This window comes from Amblyraja radiata, chromosome 2 (genome assembly GCF_010909765.2).
Source record: "Amblyraja radiata isolate CabotCenter1 chromosome 2, sAmbRad1.1.pri, whole genome shotgun sequence".
In the NCBI taxonomy this organism is placed as follows: Eukaryota; Metazoa; Chordata; class Chondrichthyes; order Rajiformes; family Rajidae; genus Amblyraja; species Amblyraja radiata.
Genome location: NC_045957.1, coordinates 73,626,417 through 73,643,643, shown reverse-complemented (window position 1 = coordinate 73,643,643; position 17,227 = coordinate 73,626,417).

Genomic DNA, 17,227 nt, shown 5'->3' with positions numbered 1-17,227 from the left:
AACCACCAAATCTCAGGAAGCAACAGGTCAAACAGCTTGAAGGATTCTGAGAATCGTTTATGCCAATTGTGTTACTTAACCATCTCCTCTTTCTATCCACCCAGTCTATATACCAAAAGAGCAGCAGTTAAACTTTTACAATACAATACAATACAAATTTATTTGTCACATGCACCAACTAAAGCACAGTGAAATGAATTTGCCATGCAGCGATACAATTGAAAAAAAGAACATCCTGTACACAATAGAATTCAACACAAACATCCACCACAGCATTTTACACTGTGGTGTAAGGCAACAAAGTTCAGTCAGTCCTCCTCCTTTGTTCATCCGTGGTGGGGGCCATGAACCCTCCGTAGTCGCTGCTACGGACGGCCAGATGTACAGGCCCTCTCTTCGGGATGATTGAAACTCCAATGTCAGGATGGCCGAACACACTCCGCGGCCTGGAATGCCTGAAATGGCCACCCTCCCACTGGAGACCATGGCTTCAGGATGCTGCAGGCCGGCGGTCGGAGCTGTTCTCCGGTGATCCTCGGCAAGGCTATGGATGGCAAGTCCGCGCTACATCCACGGCTAGATGCTTCGCTGACCACAACCCCACGATGCCAAAGTCACCAGGCCAGCGATCGGAGCATTCCTTTCTGGCAATACCTGGCAAGGGCTCGCCCGCTCGCGATGGGAAAGTCCACGCTGCGCCCGCTGCTGATGCTCTGGGCCCGACTCCGGGAAAGGCCGCTCCAATCCAAGCTGCCAGGCCGCGAGAGGGGAGGCGGGGAAGCGACACGGAAAAAGTTGTCTCTCTGTCGAGGAAGCAACTGAAAAATGTTTTCCCCCTTCCCTCCCCCCCCCCCCCCACCACTTCCCACACAAGACACTGAGAGACACTAAAACAAACATTTGGACATACGAAATAAAACAAAAAAGGTCGAAATAATGAACACGTTATAGGGGCAGCCGACTCGCAGCGCCCCCAACCGACCAAGAAGAACCATGTTGTTGTTTAATACACCATGGCCATTGAGTCAGAAAGATCAAATGCCATTTCAGAGACTTAGTGCCAAGATGTCAGCTGACCCTCCAGTGTACTACTGAGGGGTTGTTGCAAGGTCAGCGCTGCTGTCACTTGGATGCAAACCAAATCTCCTGAAGAAGGGTCTCGACCCAAAACATCACCTATTCCTTCTCTCCAGAGATGCTGCCTGTCCTGCTGAGTTACTACAGCATTTTGTGTCTATCCTCCATCTGATATATTGGGTGAAAATAAAAGATCCAATAGAGTTAAAATTGGCATGTAGCAAAGGTAATGCTGCGGTTGTTGTGGGAGATGTCAACATGCAGGTAGACTGAGAAAATCAGGTTGATACTGGACCCCAAGAAAGGGACTTTGTAGAGTGCCTTTGTGATGGATTCTTAGAGCAACTTGTATTGGAGCCTACCAGGGAGAAGACAATTCTGGATTAAGTGTTATGTAATGAACCGGATTTGAGAAAGGAACTTGAGGTTAATGAGCCATTAGGAGGCAGTGACCATAACATGGTCAGGTTTAATCTACAATTGGAGAGGGAGAAGGGTAGATCGGAGGTGTCAGTGTTACAGTTGAATAAAGGGGACTATGGAGCCATGAGGGAGGAGCTGGTCAAAGTTGACTGGAAAGATACCCTAGCAGGGACGCCAGTGGAACAACAATGGCAGGTATTTCTAGGAATAATACAGAAGGTGCAGGATCAGTTCATTCCTAGGAGGAAGAAAGATTCCAAGGGGAATAAGGGGCGACCGTGGCTGACAAGGGACGTCAGGGACAGTATAAAAATAACAGAGACGAAGTACAATGTAGCAAAGATGAGCGGGAAGCAAGAGGATTGGGTAATGTTTAATGAGCAACAAAAGATAACAAAAAAAGACAATACGGGGAGAAAAGATGAGGTACGAAGGTAAGCTAGTCAAGAATATAAAGGAGAAAGTTGTAAAAGCTTCTTTAGGTATGTGAAGAGGAAAAAATTAGTTAAGACCATAGTTGGGCCCATGAAGACCGAAAAAGGTGAATTTATTATGGGGAACAAGGAAATGGCAGATGAGTTGAACAGGTACTTTGGATCTGTCTTCAATAAGGAGGACACAAACAATCTTCCTGATATAGTAGTGGCCGAAGGATCTGGGTTGACTGAGGAATTGAAGGAAATCCACATTAGGCAGGAAATGGTGTTGGGTAGACTGATGGGACTGAAGGCTGATAAATCCCCTGGGCCTGATGGTCTGCATCCCAGGGTACTTAAAGACATGGCTCTAGAAATTGTGGATGCATTGGTGAAAATGTTCTAATGTTCTATAGACTCAGGATCAGTTCCTGTGGATTGGAGGGTAGCTAATGTTATCCCACATTTTAAGAAAGGTGGGAGAGAGAAGAAAGGGAATTCTAGACCAGTTAGCCTGACATTGGTGGTGGGGAAGATGCTGGAGTCAATTATAAAAGATGAAATGGCGGAACATTTGGATAGCAGTTACAGGATCGGTCCGAGTCAGCAAGGATTTACGAAGGGGAAATCATGCTTGACTAATCTTCTGGAATTTTTTGACGATGTACCTAGGAAAATGGACAAGGGAGAGTTGGTGGATGTAGTGTACCTGGACTTTCAGAAAGCATTTGATAAGGTCCCACATAGGTGATTAGTGGGCAAAATTAGGACACATGGTATTGGGGGTAGAGTGCTGACATGGATAGAAAATTGGTTGGCAGATAGGAAACAAAGAGTAGGGATTAACGGGTCCTTTTCAGAATGGCAGGCAGTGACTAGTGGGGTACTGCAAGGCTCGGTGCTGGGTCCTCAGCTATTTACAATATACATCAATGATTTGGATGAAGGGATTCAAAGTAACATTAGCAAATTTGCAGATGACACAAAGCTGGGTGGCAGTATGAACTGTGAGGAGGATGCTATGAGAATGCAGGGTGACTTGGACAGGTTGGGGGAGTGGGCAGATGCATGGCAGATTAAGTTTAATGTGGATAAATGTGAGGTTATCCACTTTGGTATAAAAAATAGGAAGGCAGATTACTATCTAAATGGCGTCAAGTTGGGAAAAGGGGAAATACAACGGGATCTGGGGGCCTTTGTTCATCAGTCTATGAAAGTAAGCATGCAGGTACAGCAGTCAGTGAAGAAATCGAATGGCATGTTGGCTTTTATAACAAGAGGAGTCGAGTATAGAAGCAAAGAGATGCTCCTGGAGTTGTACAGAGTCCTAGTTAGACCACACCTGGAGTATTGTGTGCAGTTTTGGTCCCCTAATTCGAGGAAGGACATTCTTGCTATTGAGGGAGTGCAGCGGAGGTTTACAAGGTTAATTCCCAGGATGGCGGGACTGTCAGATGCTGAGAGAATGGAATGGCTGGGCTTGTACACTCTGGAGTTTAGAAGGATGAAAGGGTATCTTATTGAAACATATAAGTTTGTTAAGGGTTTGGACACGCTAGAGGCAGGAAACATGTTCCCGATGTTGGAGGAGTACATTTGAGAGTAAGGTCAAGCTGAGAACCTACTCGGGCGAAGTTTTGGAGACATGTGGACAAATGAACTGTAAAGTTCAGCAAAATGGTCAGTCAGTAACATGGCCCATCATAGTGGCTAGCTGCAGAAATAAACCAACCCTCCTTGGAAAGGATTGGCTGAGTAGAATAGAATTAGACTGGAAGAACATTTTCAGCATTGATTTGTCAAAATCACGTCTTGAAAACGTCATAAGCAAACATGCAAACATTTTTGCTGACAGTTACTTGGGAATAACAGGGTAATCTGCACACTTTCGACTTAAGCTAGATGTGAGATCTGTGTATTGTCGACCAAGACCTGCACCATATGCACTGAAGCAACAAGTGGAGGAAGTACTTGACAGGTTAGAGCGGAATGGAGTACACGTGAAGACAGACCAGAGTAACTGGGCAACACCAATTGTGGCCGTACCCAAGCCCGACAAAACTGTTCAACTATGTGGTGACTACAAAGTCACAATCAACCAAGCCGTTGATGATGAACAATATCTGTTACCAACCTCACAAGATCTGTACACAGAACTTAGCGGAACAAGAGTCTTCATTAAATTGGATTTGTCTCACGCTTACGCCCAACTCAATGTTAACAAGGGAAGTCAGCAGTACTTGATTATCAACACGCATAAGGGCTTATATTCATATGCAAAGCTGCCCTTTGGTGTGAAATCCTCCCCGAAAATTTTCCAACCTGTTATGGACTAAATGCTACAAGGCATCCCGCACTGTGTGTGCAACCAGGACCTACTGATATTCACAGAGGGCATGGTTGAACATCTGGAAATCCTTGAGCATGTTCTCACACGACTGAACTGCCACAATGTCAAACTGCGACAAAGTAAATGTGCATTTGCGCAGTCAGAGATGGTCTACCTTGGACTCAAAGTTGATGCCAACGGACTTTGCCCTGTGAAGGCGAAAGTTGAAGCAATAGTGAATGCTCCAAAATCCAACAATGTGTCAGAGCTATGATAATTCCTTGGGATGGTGCAGTTCTATGCATGATTCCTGAATGCAATTATGCACAGATAGAAAAGGATGCACTCAGCATTGTTTTCGGAATCAAGAAATTCCATCTGTTTCTTCTCGGCAGACCATTCACCCTGGTGACTGATCACAAGCCACTACTAGTGATACTTGGTCCCAAGTCAGCTATACCTTCCATGGCGGCATCAAGGATGCAGCTCTGGGCAGTTTTGCTGTCCCAGTCTGACTACAAGGTGGAGTACGGAAGCTCCAAGTGCAATGCAGTTGCAGATGCGTTGTCCCGGTTGCTCCATGAGAACTCTGACTTGGGAAGTGAGAACTCAATCTACACACTGCATGTTGTAGATGGAGACTTTCCAGTGACTGCAACAGAAATTGCAGCAGAAACAGGGAAAGACACTGTGCTGAAGTGGGTCTATGAACAGACATTGAACGGTTGGACTGAAATTGATAGTGGATTGAACTCAGTTCTGAACTCAGAGCTGAAGCCTTTCCATAATCGACGCCATGAATTATCATGTGAGCAGGGATGCATTAAGTGGGGCTACAGAATGGTTGTACCAGAGTCTTTGAGAAACAAATTTATGAATGAACTTCATGCCAAACATCCTGGCATAGTAAGCATGAAGTCAATTGCCAGAAGTTTTGTGTATTGGCCTGGTATTGAAAGACATCGAGTCACTAGTGAGAAAATGTAGTGCCTGCCAAAATTGCTGGAGTAAACCACCAAAAACACCACTGCAACCCTGGTCATGGCCAAGTAGACCTTTTCAGAGAGTTGTAGATTTTTCTGAAAAGGGTAATGATCACTTTCTGGTACTAGTAGATATCATTCCAAATGGATTGAGGTTAAGCATATGGGGTCAAGCACTACTACTGAGTGTACCATAGATGAGTTGAGATCCATTTTTGCATGCCATGGTTTACCAGAAGAACTTGTTTCTGATAACGGGCCTCAGTTTCGTACAGAACGGCTCAAAGAGTTCATGCAGTGGAATGGTGTAAAACACACACTTGTTCCCCCATACCATCCAGCCTCCAATGGGGTGGCAGAAAGGTCTGTTAGAGTTGTTAAAGATGCTCTCAAGAAACAGGTTTGGCAGGGTTGTTCAAAGCTCAGCACGAAACATTGTTTGGCTAGTTTCTTGCTGAAGCACAGAACCACACAACACACATCAACGGGTTACTCACCTGCAAAACTGTTGATGAAGAGAAGGCTAAGAATACGCCTAAGTCTAGTTCAACCCAATTTGGCCTTGAGAATTGAGCAAAAACAGTTAAGACAAAAACGCCATTTTGACTCCCACAAAAAGGAGAGGTACTTCAAGTCAGATGAGCAGGTTCATGTTCTCAGTCCTCCTAATAAGCGCAGTCGAGACAAATGGGATGCTGGGAAAATAGTGGAAGTGTGTGGAACAAAAAGATACTTAGTTGAAGTTGGAGCTAGGATCAAAAGTGTTCATGTTGATCAAATTATTCCAGCTAAAGATGAACCAAAAACTGAGCATGAAGTCCTAATCCCTGAGTTTTTATCTGAAAGTGAGTTGGAAGAGACCACTGTGGTTGAAACACAAAGTTCAGTTAGTACAGACAAAGAGACAGATTCCTCTGGTCAAAGTCAGGGTACTAAAACAGAGCCAAACAAGCCAACAGTTGAGTCAACATCTAAATCTGTTACACCCGTTACTGTTAGATAATTAGGCAGGATCTGTAAACCAGTAGTCAGATTAGGTTTGTAAGTTAAGTAACTCACTGTATAAGTAAAAAGCAAACGTGTAGATATGTGATAGAAATATATTATGTTATCATTTAGAATTTCATGAAAACTGATTTAAATCGAGTATCACAACAAAAAAATTGTAACTGAGTGCTTAGATTTATTACTTTAAAAAAAGAGAGCAGCGTAATGTATTCCTACATATTCATGTATATGTTAATGAGTTGGTGTTATATATAAGCGGGGTATGTTGGGTAATAAAACTCTCTCGCTTGTGATCCAGGCAACCTGCGTGTAAGTTATTCATTCTGCCGTCCGGAATATAACAACCTTGTAAAGCTGCAGCACTCAACAAATGAATAAAGACAATTTGGCTTTACAGCCGATTTTAAGACAGTGGGAGATAAGAATAATTTCATTTATCCCCTGATTTGTAGCATTAAGCACTAAGCAAATTACCCAGTTGTTCATTATTCATGGAGAACACTTCTGCATAATTCTCCCGCTGATCGCCACCTCACTTTTGTCAGCATGAATTGTCTATATTTGTAACACAGGTGGTGATGTTTTGTTCCTGCACTGGGCTGGTTGAGTACTTCTACTCCTTCATATGCTGTTGAGCTGTTTAAAGCACCAGTGAGCACACAGATGAATACTGAGTAATCCATTCGACCAATGAGGTATTCACTGGAAACTGAAAGCATTTCAGCTGTGCATTCGACAGGAATGAATGAAGAGAAGACTCTTGGACTGCAGAACAATTTTCAATTTATTTATTTATTTATTTATTTTTTATTTATTAGGAGCAAATGTACAAAAATAGAACCAACAGCATATAAAATTATAGTTATTGTACAGCTTCAATTTTAACTTTTTAGCTTTGAGTTAGGGGAAAAGAAAGGAGAAAAAACAAGAAAGAGAAAAAGTGAAATGTGCAAAGATTGAACCCTAAACTACCAAAGTAGTGGAGCCAAACAAGTCTAATATTTTCAAGATGTAGTGCCTCGGACATGTTTATAATCCACATCTTAAGAGTAGGGACTGATGTATGTTTCCAAAATTTAAGTATTCGTTTTTTTGCCGTTATCAGGCCATAATTAAGGAAACGTCTTTGAAATAGTGATAGTTCAGAACAGGCTGCTGAGGGAGGTACCTAGAGTAATCAATTCCGTGTCAGGTGTCCAATTTTATTTTTAGTGTTTTTGAAAAATTTTCAAATATTCCTCTCCAGAAATTGTGTAACTTTATACAAGAGGCAAAGTAATGGGTTAAAGTTGCTTCCTGAAGAAGACATTTATCGCAAATAGGGGATACATTTGGAAAGATCTTATTCAGTTTAGACTGATTAATAGAGTCTGTGTAGTATTTTAAATTGAATTAACGAATGCCTAACGTTAAGCTAACGGTTGTGTATATATCGAAGGTTTTCCTCCCATATGTCTTTAAAAATTTTTAAGCCAAGCTCATCTTCCCAAGCTCTTCTAATTACTTCTGACGATGGGGTTTTATATATTTAAAAGGGTGTTATGCAGATATGATATTAACTTGTTTGAATCCGAGTTTCTATTCATACATTCGTCTAGTGTTTCTGGCAGCATAGATTGATAGTCTTGGGGATATGATTTCAGATAGTCTCGTATTTGGAAGTATCTAAAATATTGACTGCCTTTCAGATGATATTTCGACTGTAATTCTTGAAATGAGAGAAGAGTTCCCATCTCATAAAGATCTTCGAGTTTTTTAATTCCTAATCTTTCCCAATGTGTGAACGTTTTGTCTAAAGACGGTTTGAATGAAGGGTTGTTGGCAATTTGTGAGAGAAGAGATACATTTCTCAGTTTAAGGGTTGACTTCACTTGGCTCCAGATTCGTAAGGTACTGTGGATAATCGGGTTTTTCTCATATAGTGTTTTCTTCAAATTTATTGGAGATAGAAGAATCGTGCCTATATTAAACGGTGAGCAATCCTCTCTCTCCATTATTAACTATTCAGATTCAGATTCAGATTCAGATTCAATTTTAATTGTCATTGTCAGTGTACAGTACAGAGACAACGAAATGCATTTAGCATCTCCCTGGAAGAGCGACATAGCAAATGATTTGAATAAATAATAATAAGTGCCCGGGGGGGGAGGTGATTGGCAGTCACCGAGGTACGTTGTTGAGTAGAGTGACAGCCGCCGGGAAGAAGCTGTTCCTGGACCTGCTGGTTCGGCAACGGAGAGACCTGTAGTGCCTCCGGATGGTAGGAGGGTAAACAGTCCATGGTTGGGGTGAGAGCAGTCCTTGGCGATGCTGAGCGCCCTCCGCAGACAACGCTTGCTTTGGACAGACTCAATGGAGGGGAGCGAGGAACCGGTGATGCATTGGATTCTACCTGTTGGGATGTGTTGTCCATCCAATAGATTACGCTTTTAATATTCGTAGCCCAATAATAGTATAAAAAATTGAGGAGAACCAGTCCACCAATTTGTTTGGGTTTACATAGATGTCATTTATGGATTCTATGTGTTTTATAATCCCAAATAAAGTTTGTGATCAGTCAAGTTTAAAAAAAAAAATTAGGAAGGTAAATCGGTATTGATTGAAATAAGTACAAGATTTGTGGAAGGAAGATCATCTTTATGGCATTTATTCTGCCTATGAGAGACATCGGAAGCATTTTCTAAAATTGAGTAAGGGCATTTAGTTTGGTAATTAAGGGAGGAAAGTTTGCTTGAAATAGAGAAATGTATTTTATAGTTACGTGCACTCCAAGATATTTAAATTTTTCCGTAGCAATTCTAAAAGGGAATTTTAGGAGGTGTGTCGGCTCTTGAGGTTTTATTGACATAATTTCACTTTTGTTCCAATTTATTCTATATCCTGAAAAGGAACTGAATTCCTCTATAAGCTTTAGTGTACTTGAATGCTAACTTGAGAGTTGGTGATATAAACTAATACATCATCTGCATATAATTATATTTTATTATTGGAATATTTAGTGTTATAGTGAATATTCGGATGTACTCTTATACTTTCTGCTAAAGGTTCAATCGCGAGGGCAAATAACAGGGATGATAATGCACAACCCTGTCTATTGCTCCTGGATAGTTGAAATTTAGGTGAGAGTACCTGATTAGTCAGTATTCTGGCAGTCGGCTTGTCATATAGCAATTTTATCAATGAAATAAAATGTTCTCCCAACTGGAATTTTTGCAATACTGTAAAAAGATATTTCCAATACTTGGTCAAATGCTTTTTCTGCATCTAATGAAATAATAGATAAATCTTCTTTTATCGTTCTATGTGAATACATTATATTAAACAGGCGTCTCAAATTGTTAAATGAGTGTCTCTTGGGTATAAACCCAGTTAGATCAGAATGTATTAATTTATGAACGTATTTACTTAATCTTCTTGCCAGAGTTGTAGCTAATATTTTCTGATCTGTATTTAACAGGGCAATTGCTCTGTATGAACCCAGGTCTTCCAGATCTTTATCTTTTTTGGGTATCAGTGTAATAGTTGATTCGGCTAAGGTTTGTGGTAGCGCCTGTTCTTTAAATGCGTGTATATAAAGGTTATGTAGACGCGGGGAGATTACACCATAACATTCTTTATAAAATTCATTACTAAACCTGTCTGGGCCTGGTGTTTTGCCATTCTTCAATGAATTGATAGTCTCTTTGATATCTTTAATTGTAATCTGTGCTCCTAATTAATTGCGTTCTGCCACGTTAAGTGTCGGAAGATTACAGTTATCAAGGAAGTTTGCAATTTTTCTAATTTCTGTTGATATTTTGGATGTATATAAATGTTGATAGAATTGGGCAAATCTTTTGTTAATATCTTTTGGAAATGTAAGCAGTTCACCTTTATCTGATCTGATTTTTTGAATAGTATGATCCTTTTCCACTTTTCTCAACTGACGTGCTAGAAGTTTATGTGGTTTGTCGCTGAATTCAAAGTTTTCCTGTTTAGTAATTTGAAATAGCCTGATAACTCTTGCAGAGAGAATTCTATTTAGTTTGAATTTTAATACTGCTATCCTATTATGTTTATCCATAGATGGATCTGTTGCATTTTCTGGGTCCAGCTGTCTGATCTGTTCTTCTAATTGCAATTGTTCCATCCTATTTTATTTGTTTTGATATGCTTGATATGAAATGATAGAACCTCTAATAAAACCCTTAAAAGATTCCCATAATAACAAGGGCGAAATAGCTGGAGTGTCATTGGTCTCAAAAAAGAATTCCATCTGTTGTTTTAAATATTCACAACAATCTGGGTTAGTTAGTATTTGGGGATTAAACCTCCAGAATGATTTTTTATTGTATGTTCCTTCTAATTTTAGGGAGAAGGTTAGCGGGAAATAATCGGAAATAATACTATTATGATATTTGGGATTAGTTGTAAAAGGTATTAATTTTGTGTCCACCAGAAAATAGTCAATACGTGTATAAGTTTTATGTACGGATGAAATAAAGGAATATTCTCTTCCAGTTGGATTTGTAATCCTCCATACGTCTGTTATATTTGTATTTTTTTTATACGAATTTAGAAGTTCACTGGATTTTGATTTTGTGTTATATCTCTTTTGGTGTGAGGATTTATCCAAATATTGATCCAGAACAGTTGAAATCTCCCCCGATTATCAGGTCTTGCTGGGTGGAATCTGAAATTATATTTCAAATGTTGTTAAAAAATTGTGGATTATCGAAGTTGGGAGTGTAGATATTCACCATAATAAGTGGGGTCGAATATATCTTCCCAGATAATATGCTGTACCTACCATCTTTATCTGCTATGGTGGTTTTATGTTTAAATGGTATACCGTTACGAATTATAATTGCAGTACCTCTGGTTTTAGAGAGAAAAGGGGAGTGATATATTTGACCAATTTAGTTAGCCTTCAGCCTTATATGAGCTCGATCTTTGAGGTGCGTCTCCTGTAAAAATATTATATCAACATTAATCACTTTTAATTGTGCAAGAACCTTACCCCTTTTAATTGGCTCATTAATGCCCCAAATATTCCAGGTACAAAATGTAATTCCTCCAGTTTTCTTCAGATGGTCGTCTTGCATTATAGCTTACATGGATTCCCTTGATTCAGGTGGGGCAACACAATAACTTGACCTTCTGGTTGTTGGGTGAGTGATCCCAATTGCAAAACACTGCTGGTGTATCACAAGAAAAAGTGCCTTCAGAAGAATAATTGAAGATAGTGCTAAATAACGTAAATAATACAAAAAAACAGCGTTTATAGATAAAGATAAAGATAAAGGTAAAGATAAAGTGTAGCCCACCCCCTGGTGGGATATTTTGAGTGAACTTCCGTGGATGTTAATTACAATTAGCTCCGCCCCTTATAAAGTAATATTGTAAAAAAAATATGGACTAAACAAGATATTATGTAAACAAAAAAAACAGAACGCAGACTGTAAATAATTTACTCTAAGAGAGTCACATTTCTTCTTATAGCTTGCCTCTAAGTGGCTATTTACTATTTAAAAACCCTCTTTAAATGACAAAATCTTGCTTATTGATATTTGTATGTTAGATACGTAACCGCTTAAAAACCGTCAGGCTTGAAGGGGTTAATTAGAACCTCCAGCAGTCTCACCGGCAGAACACACACACACTCTCTCTCTCTCTCTCTCTCTCTCTCTCTCTCTCTCTCTCTCTCTCTCTCTCTCTCTCCTTCCCCTGCCCCCTACCTCCCTAACTATTAATTTCCTTACACCTCCTCAACCAGTTTTCTAACATATTCCCTCTCGCTCTGACCTGGTAATTGCTGGAAATTCCAACCACCTCAATCTGGTAGATAATAACTATATTTTAAATATAAACCGATACCTTGACCGTTACCTAGAATTAGTAAATCTCATAACTATTAAACATCAGATTAAAATAAACGGGTTAGTATTAGGTCTTAGATTAAAATAAATGGTTTAGTACGTTGTTAGTATTTTATGTGATAATAATGGCTTTAATTATATATTTTGTTAGTGTATTACATCATAACCATATGTATAAATTGTTTTCAATGCTAAATATTTCAAAATTCTTGAACGCTCTCCTCGTAAACATGGGGACCTTGAACAGTCACCCCGCATACATTCCAATCTACCTCTGATAAGTATGTCTAGACTTACCCGCCTGTGAATGTGTCGGCCATCTTATTTGCAGGTTTTTATATATATTTTATATTTAAAAAAACAATTTATATCAGTCTACCCCTTACAAATACATATAAAAGGTGTAAGTTAAACACACGCTTTAACCAACAGGTTCAGTGAAAGTTCAGTAGGACATAGCCCTGCTAATCATACAGCAGAACAAATTCAGTGGAAATAAGTTACAAGCTATGAGTACAATGAAAGTGTAAGTTTAAGTGCATACAGTGAGAAAGCAAAGCAAGAAGCATGATCAGTCATGTAGCTCAACTCCACTCTCACTGCCCGAACCCCATATTCTGTGATTCTCCTTATTGCCCACAGTATTGAATATATTCAAAGGCATTTGGGAAGCCGAATCCAACATTAAAATATGCTAAATAAAGTTATTGTTCCTCTTCATTGTCCTAAATGACCTCCTCCTTAGTCTGAATTTCGTGCAAGTTTCTTGAGCATGAAAGTATGTTTCAGTCCACAAACTGCTTATCAAATACATTTTATTGCCTTGAAATATGTTATACAATGATTCAATGACAGAAATCCAGCTCAACTCTGTCAATATTGTAGTTCTGAGGAGTTATTGGATCAATTCCCGACACGACTGCTCTACTGGAACTAATTGGACTGTGATGAAGTTACCAATCAATGAAACTGCACCTGGTAGTACAAATCTGGTTACATTGTGATTTTGGTTTAGGATTAGTAATTCAGAAATCTGCACATTTGATCAGAAGGCATGTGTTAAAATTCCACCTTGGCAGCTGGGACATTCAAATCCATTAAACAATGAAACAGCTGGTTCACTGACACCTTTCAAGATAAGGAATCTTATTGTCTTCGATTTGACTTCAGGCCCATAGCAGCAATGGTACAAAAGGTTGAAAGAATTCAAAAGACAGGCAATAGTTTGGTTTAAGGTACACAAAAATGCTGGAGAAACTCAGCGGGTGCAGCAGCATCTATGGAGCGAAGGAAATAGGCGACGTTTCGGGCCGAAACCCTTGTTTAGTTTAGTTTAGTTTAGTTCAGTTTAGAGATACAGTGCAGAAACAGGCCCTTCGGTCCACCAAGACCCGGCCAGCCGGCCAGTGATCCCTGTACACTAGCCCTATCCTACGCACTTGGGACAATTTTACAATCTTACCAAAGGCAATTAACCTAAAAACCTGTACTTCTTTGCAGTGCGGGAGGAAACCGGAGCACCGGGAGAAAACACATGCAGTCACAGGGGGAATGTACAAACTCTTTACAGACAGCATCCATACCTGGATCTCTGGTCCTGTAAGGCAGTAATTCTACCACTGCACCACTGAGCCACCATTAATAAATGGGCTAAATGTTAGCAATATTTGCATCTTATCAGTAAATAAAAGAAAGCCATAGCTATAAATGTTGGACAACAACTGTTTTGCTATTGATACCAATTGACTGCCTGAGTTATCCATTTCATTCTTGTCAAATGCTTTCACCTGGCAGATATGACAGTGTTAACCATGTGACTGTATACCACCAGTTACATAGTTACAGTGTGTGACCTACCCTAAAACAGCATTCTTACAGGCAACAATAAGAGGAGGCTGAAGATAGACACAAAAAGCTGGAGTAACTCATCGGGTCAGACAGCATCTGGAGAAAAGCAAATGGTGACGTTACATATTCCTTTTCTGCAGAGGTGCTGACTGACCCGTTGAGTTGTGTCAGCTTTTTGTGTCTATATTTAGTTTAAACCAGCATCAGCAGTTCTTTCCTACACAATAAGATGAGGCTTCAATTTATATTTATTTAAGCTAATTCTTTCATTCCAAACCAAGTGGAATCAACCAAACAAGAAATGTTGGAATTTAAAGCATTGCATCACTTACTTTCTAGGTTTCTAAGTTTGCAGATGAGACAAAGCTGGGTGGCAGTGTGAACTGTGAAGAGGATGCTATGAGAATGCAGGGTGACTTGGACAGGTTGGGAGAGTAGGCAGATGCATGGCAGATGAAGTTTAATGTGGATAAATGTGAGGTTATCCACTTTGGTAGCAAAAACAGGAAGGAAGATTATTATCTAAATGGTGTCGTTGGGAAAAGGGGAAGTACAATGGGATCTGGGGGTCCTTGTTCATCAGTCAATGAAAGTAAGCATGCAGGTACAGCAGGCAGTGAAGAAAGTGAATGACATGTTGGCCTTCATAACAAGAGGAGTTGAGTATGGGAGCAAAGAGGTCCTTCTGCAGTTGTACAGAGCCCTAGTGAGACCACACCTGGGGTATTGTGTGCAGTTTTGGTCTCCAAATTTGAGGGACATTCTTGCTATTGAGGGAGTGCAGCGTAGGTTCACAATGTTAATTCCCGAGATGGTGGGACTCTCATATGCTGAGAGAATGGAGTGACGTGGCTTGTATACTCTGGAATTTAGAAGGATGAGAGGATATCTTATAGAAACATATTAAGGGTTTGGACACGCTATAGGCAGGAAACATGTTCCCGATGTTGGGGGAGTCCAGAACCAGGTACCACAGTTTAAGAATAAGGGCTAAACCATTTGGAACGGTGATGAGGAAACACTTTTTCACACAGAGAGTTTTGAGTCTGTGGAATTCTCTGCCTCAAAGGGCGGTGGAGGCTGGTTCTCTGAAGAGAGAGCTAGATAGGGCACTTGAAGATAGCGGAGTTGGGGTATGGGGAGAAGGCCGGAACGGGGTACTGATTGTGGATGATCAGCCATGATCACATTGAATGGCGGTGCTGGCTTGAAGGGCCGAATGGCCTACTCCTGCACCTATTGTCTATTGTCTATTGTTTCCTTGAAGAGTTTTACTGGGTCAAGTTACAGTCTGCTCAAATTAGGCCCACAAATATTATAATGAAATTACTCTTCAGAGCCTGGTCATTTTTATCCGAGCACAGAAACCTGTGCTTAAGTTCTAAAAATATTTTAATTTCATTACGTATTTCACTTGTTAAGAAACTGACATCTGGTGCCAGCAATAAATGCTTCATAAGGCTATTTCATTGATTTTTAATCAGGTTATTAATCAGAACAGACCGAAAAGATTCTCATAAAAATGCTACCATGATGATCAAAATTTTGTTCTGCGACAATCTGTTAGTTAATCTGTGAAGCCCCTGTCCCACTTAGGAAACCTGAACGCTTAGGTTGTTCCACCCAAGGTTTCCGTGAGGTTCCAGGAGGTTCCCGGAGGTATTGGTCAATCGCCCTAATGGTCGAAAGTGGTTTCGGCGTAGTCGAGGCTTCTTCTATGTTCCTGCGATTATTTCAACAAAACCAAAACTGGCCTAGACTAAAAATAGGTTGTCGTTTGGTCGAAGCCAGTGGAGTGGGGTCGCTATTTACTTACAGGCAATCGAAGGCAATCTCCTTCGCTGACCAGCCATTTTGATTGGCTCATTGGAGTTTTCAGCAAAGATCCTATAGGATCTTTGGTTTTCAGGACCTAGAAGATCCGCCGGAAGGTAAAATGCCCGCTAACTTTATTAAACTTCTTAAAACTGTCTCCACTCCTTCTCCCCCTTTCTCTCCCTTTCTCTCCCCTTCTCTCTCCCCTTCTCTCTCCCCTTCTCTCCCCTTCTTTCCCATTCTCCCCCCTTCTCTCTCCCCTTCTCTTCCCCTTCTCTCTCCCCTTCTCTGTCCTTCTCTCCCCTTCTTTCCCCTTCCCTCCCTCCTTCCCGCGCTCTCTAAAGGACTTACCGTGCTCTGTGGCAGCCGTTTACCTTCCTCTTCATCGCGCAGACAGCGCTCCTCCGCTGTCCCTGGCCTCCACCTTTGTGATGTGTGTGTGTGTGTGTGTGTGTGTGTGTGTGTGTGTGTGTGGGTGTGTGTGTGTGTGTGTGTGCGTGTGTGCGTGTGTGCGTGTGTGCGTGTGTGCGTGTGTGCGTGTGTGCGTGTGTGTGTGTGATCCTGTAGGATCTTTGGTCAGTTGATGCAGCTCAAGCTTCAGTCGAGGCTTTCCAGGCAAGTGACCAAAACCCCTGGAGACTCACCGGAACCTTGGGTCTCCAGAGGTTTCCGTTCAGTTTTCCTGAGTGGGACGGGGGCATCAGACTGCTTTAGACTCTATGTTAGCAGAACAACCTAAGCATTATATTGTGGGCACTATTTTCCAATTATGCACAGAAGTTTATTTTTACTTGCATAAACAAAGCATAAAAATTCATAATTAAAAGAGTAAGGCATTGGGAGTGAAACCCTCATTTGCCACAAGGAGCTATTATCATTTGTCCTACCTCACAGTTATTCTGAAAGCATGTGTAGGAAGGAACTGCAGATGCTGGTTTACATTGAAGATGGACACAAAATGGTGGAGTAACTCAGTAGGAGAGGCAGCATCTCTGGATAGAAGAAATGGGTGACGTTTCGGGTCAAGACCCTTCTTCTCGACCCGAAACGTCGTCCATTCCTACTATCCAGAGATGCTGGCTCTCCTGCTGAGTTACTCCAGCATTTTGTGTCTATATTCAATCTGAAAGTATAATTTCCACACAGAAAATACTGTTTGTAACTGGATAGGATTTAATAGATAAGCAGATCAAGCTGCCTGGCAGACAATCTTCTCACTTGGGAGTGATGAGTGTGCAAGATGAAAGGTATTAACTGCAGCTGAATTGTTTAAAATTCCGATTTTTCTGATTATCCCGCAGTTGCTGTGGTCAGAATGTAAACCTAATTTAGTTGGTTAATCTTAACATTATTACACTGGAGGCATTTGTCTTTATAGTTAAGCTGCAGTTAAGATATATAAAGTAACAACCAACCTCTTCCATTATGATAGTTTCAGAAATATTTCCCTGTCTTCTGAGGTACCCCATG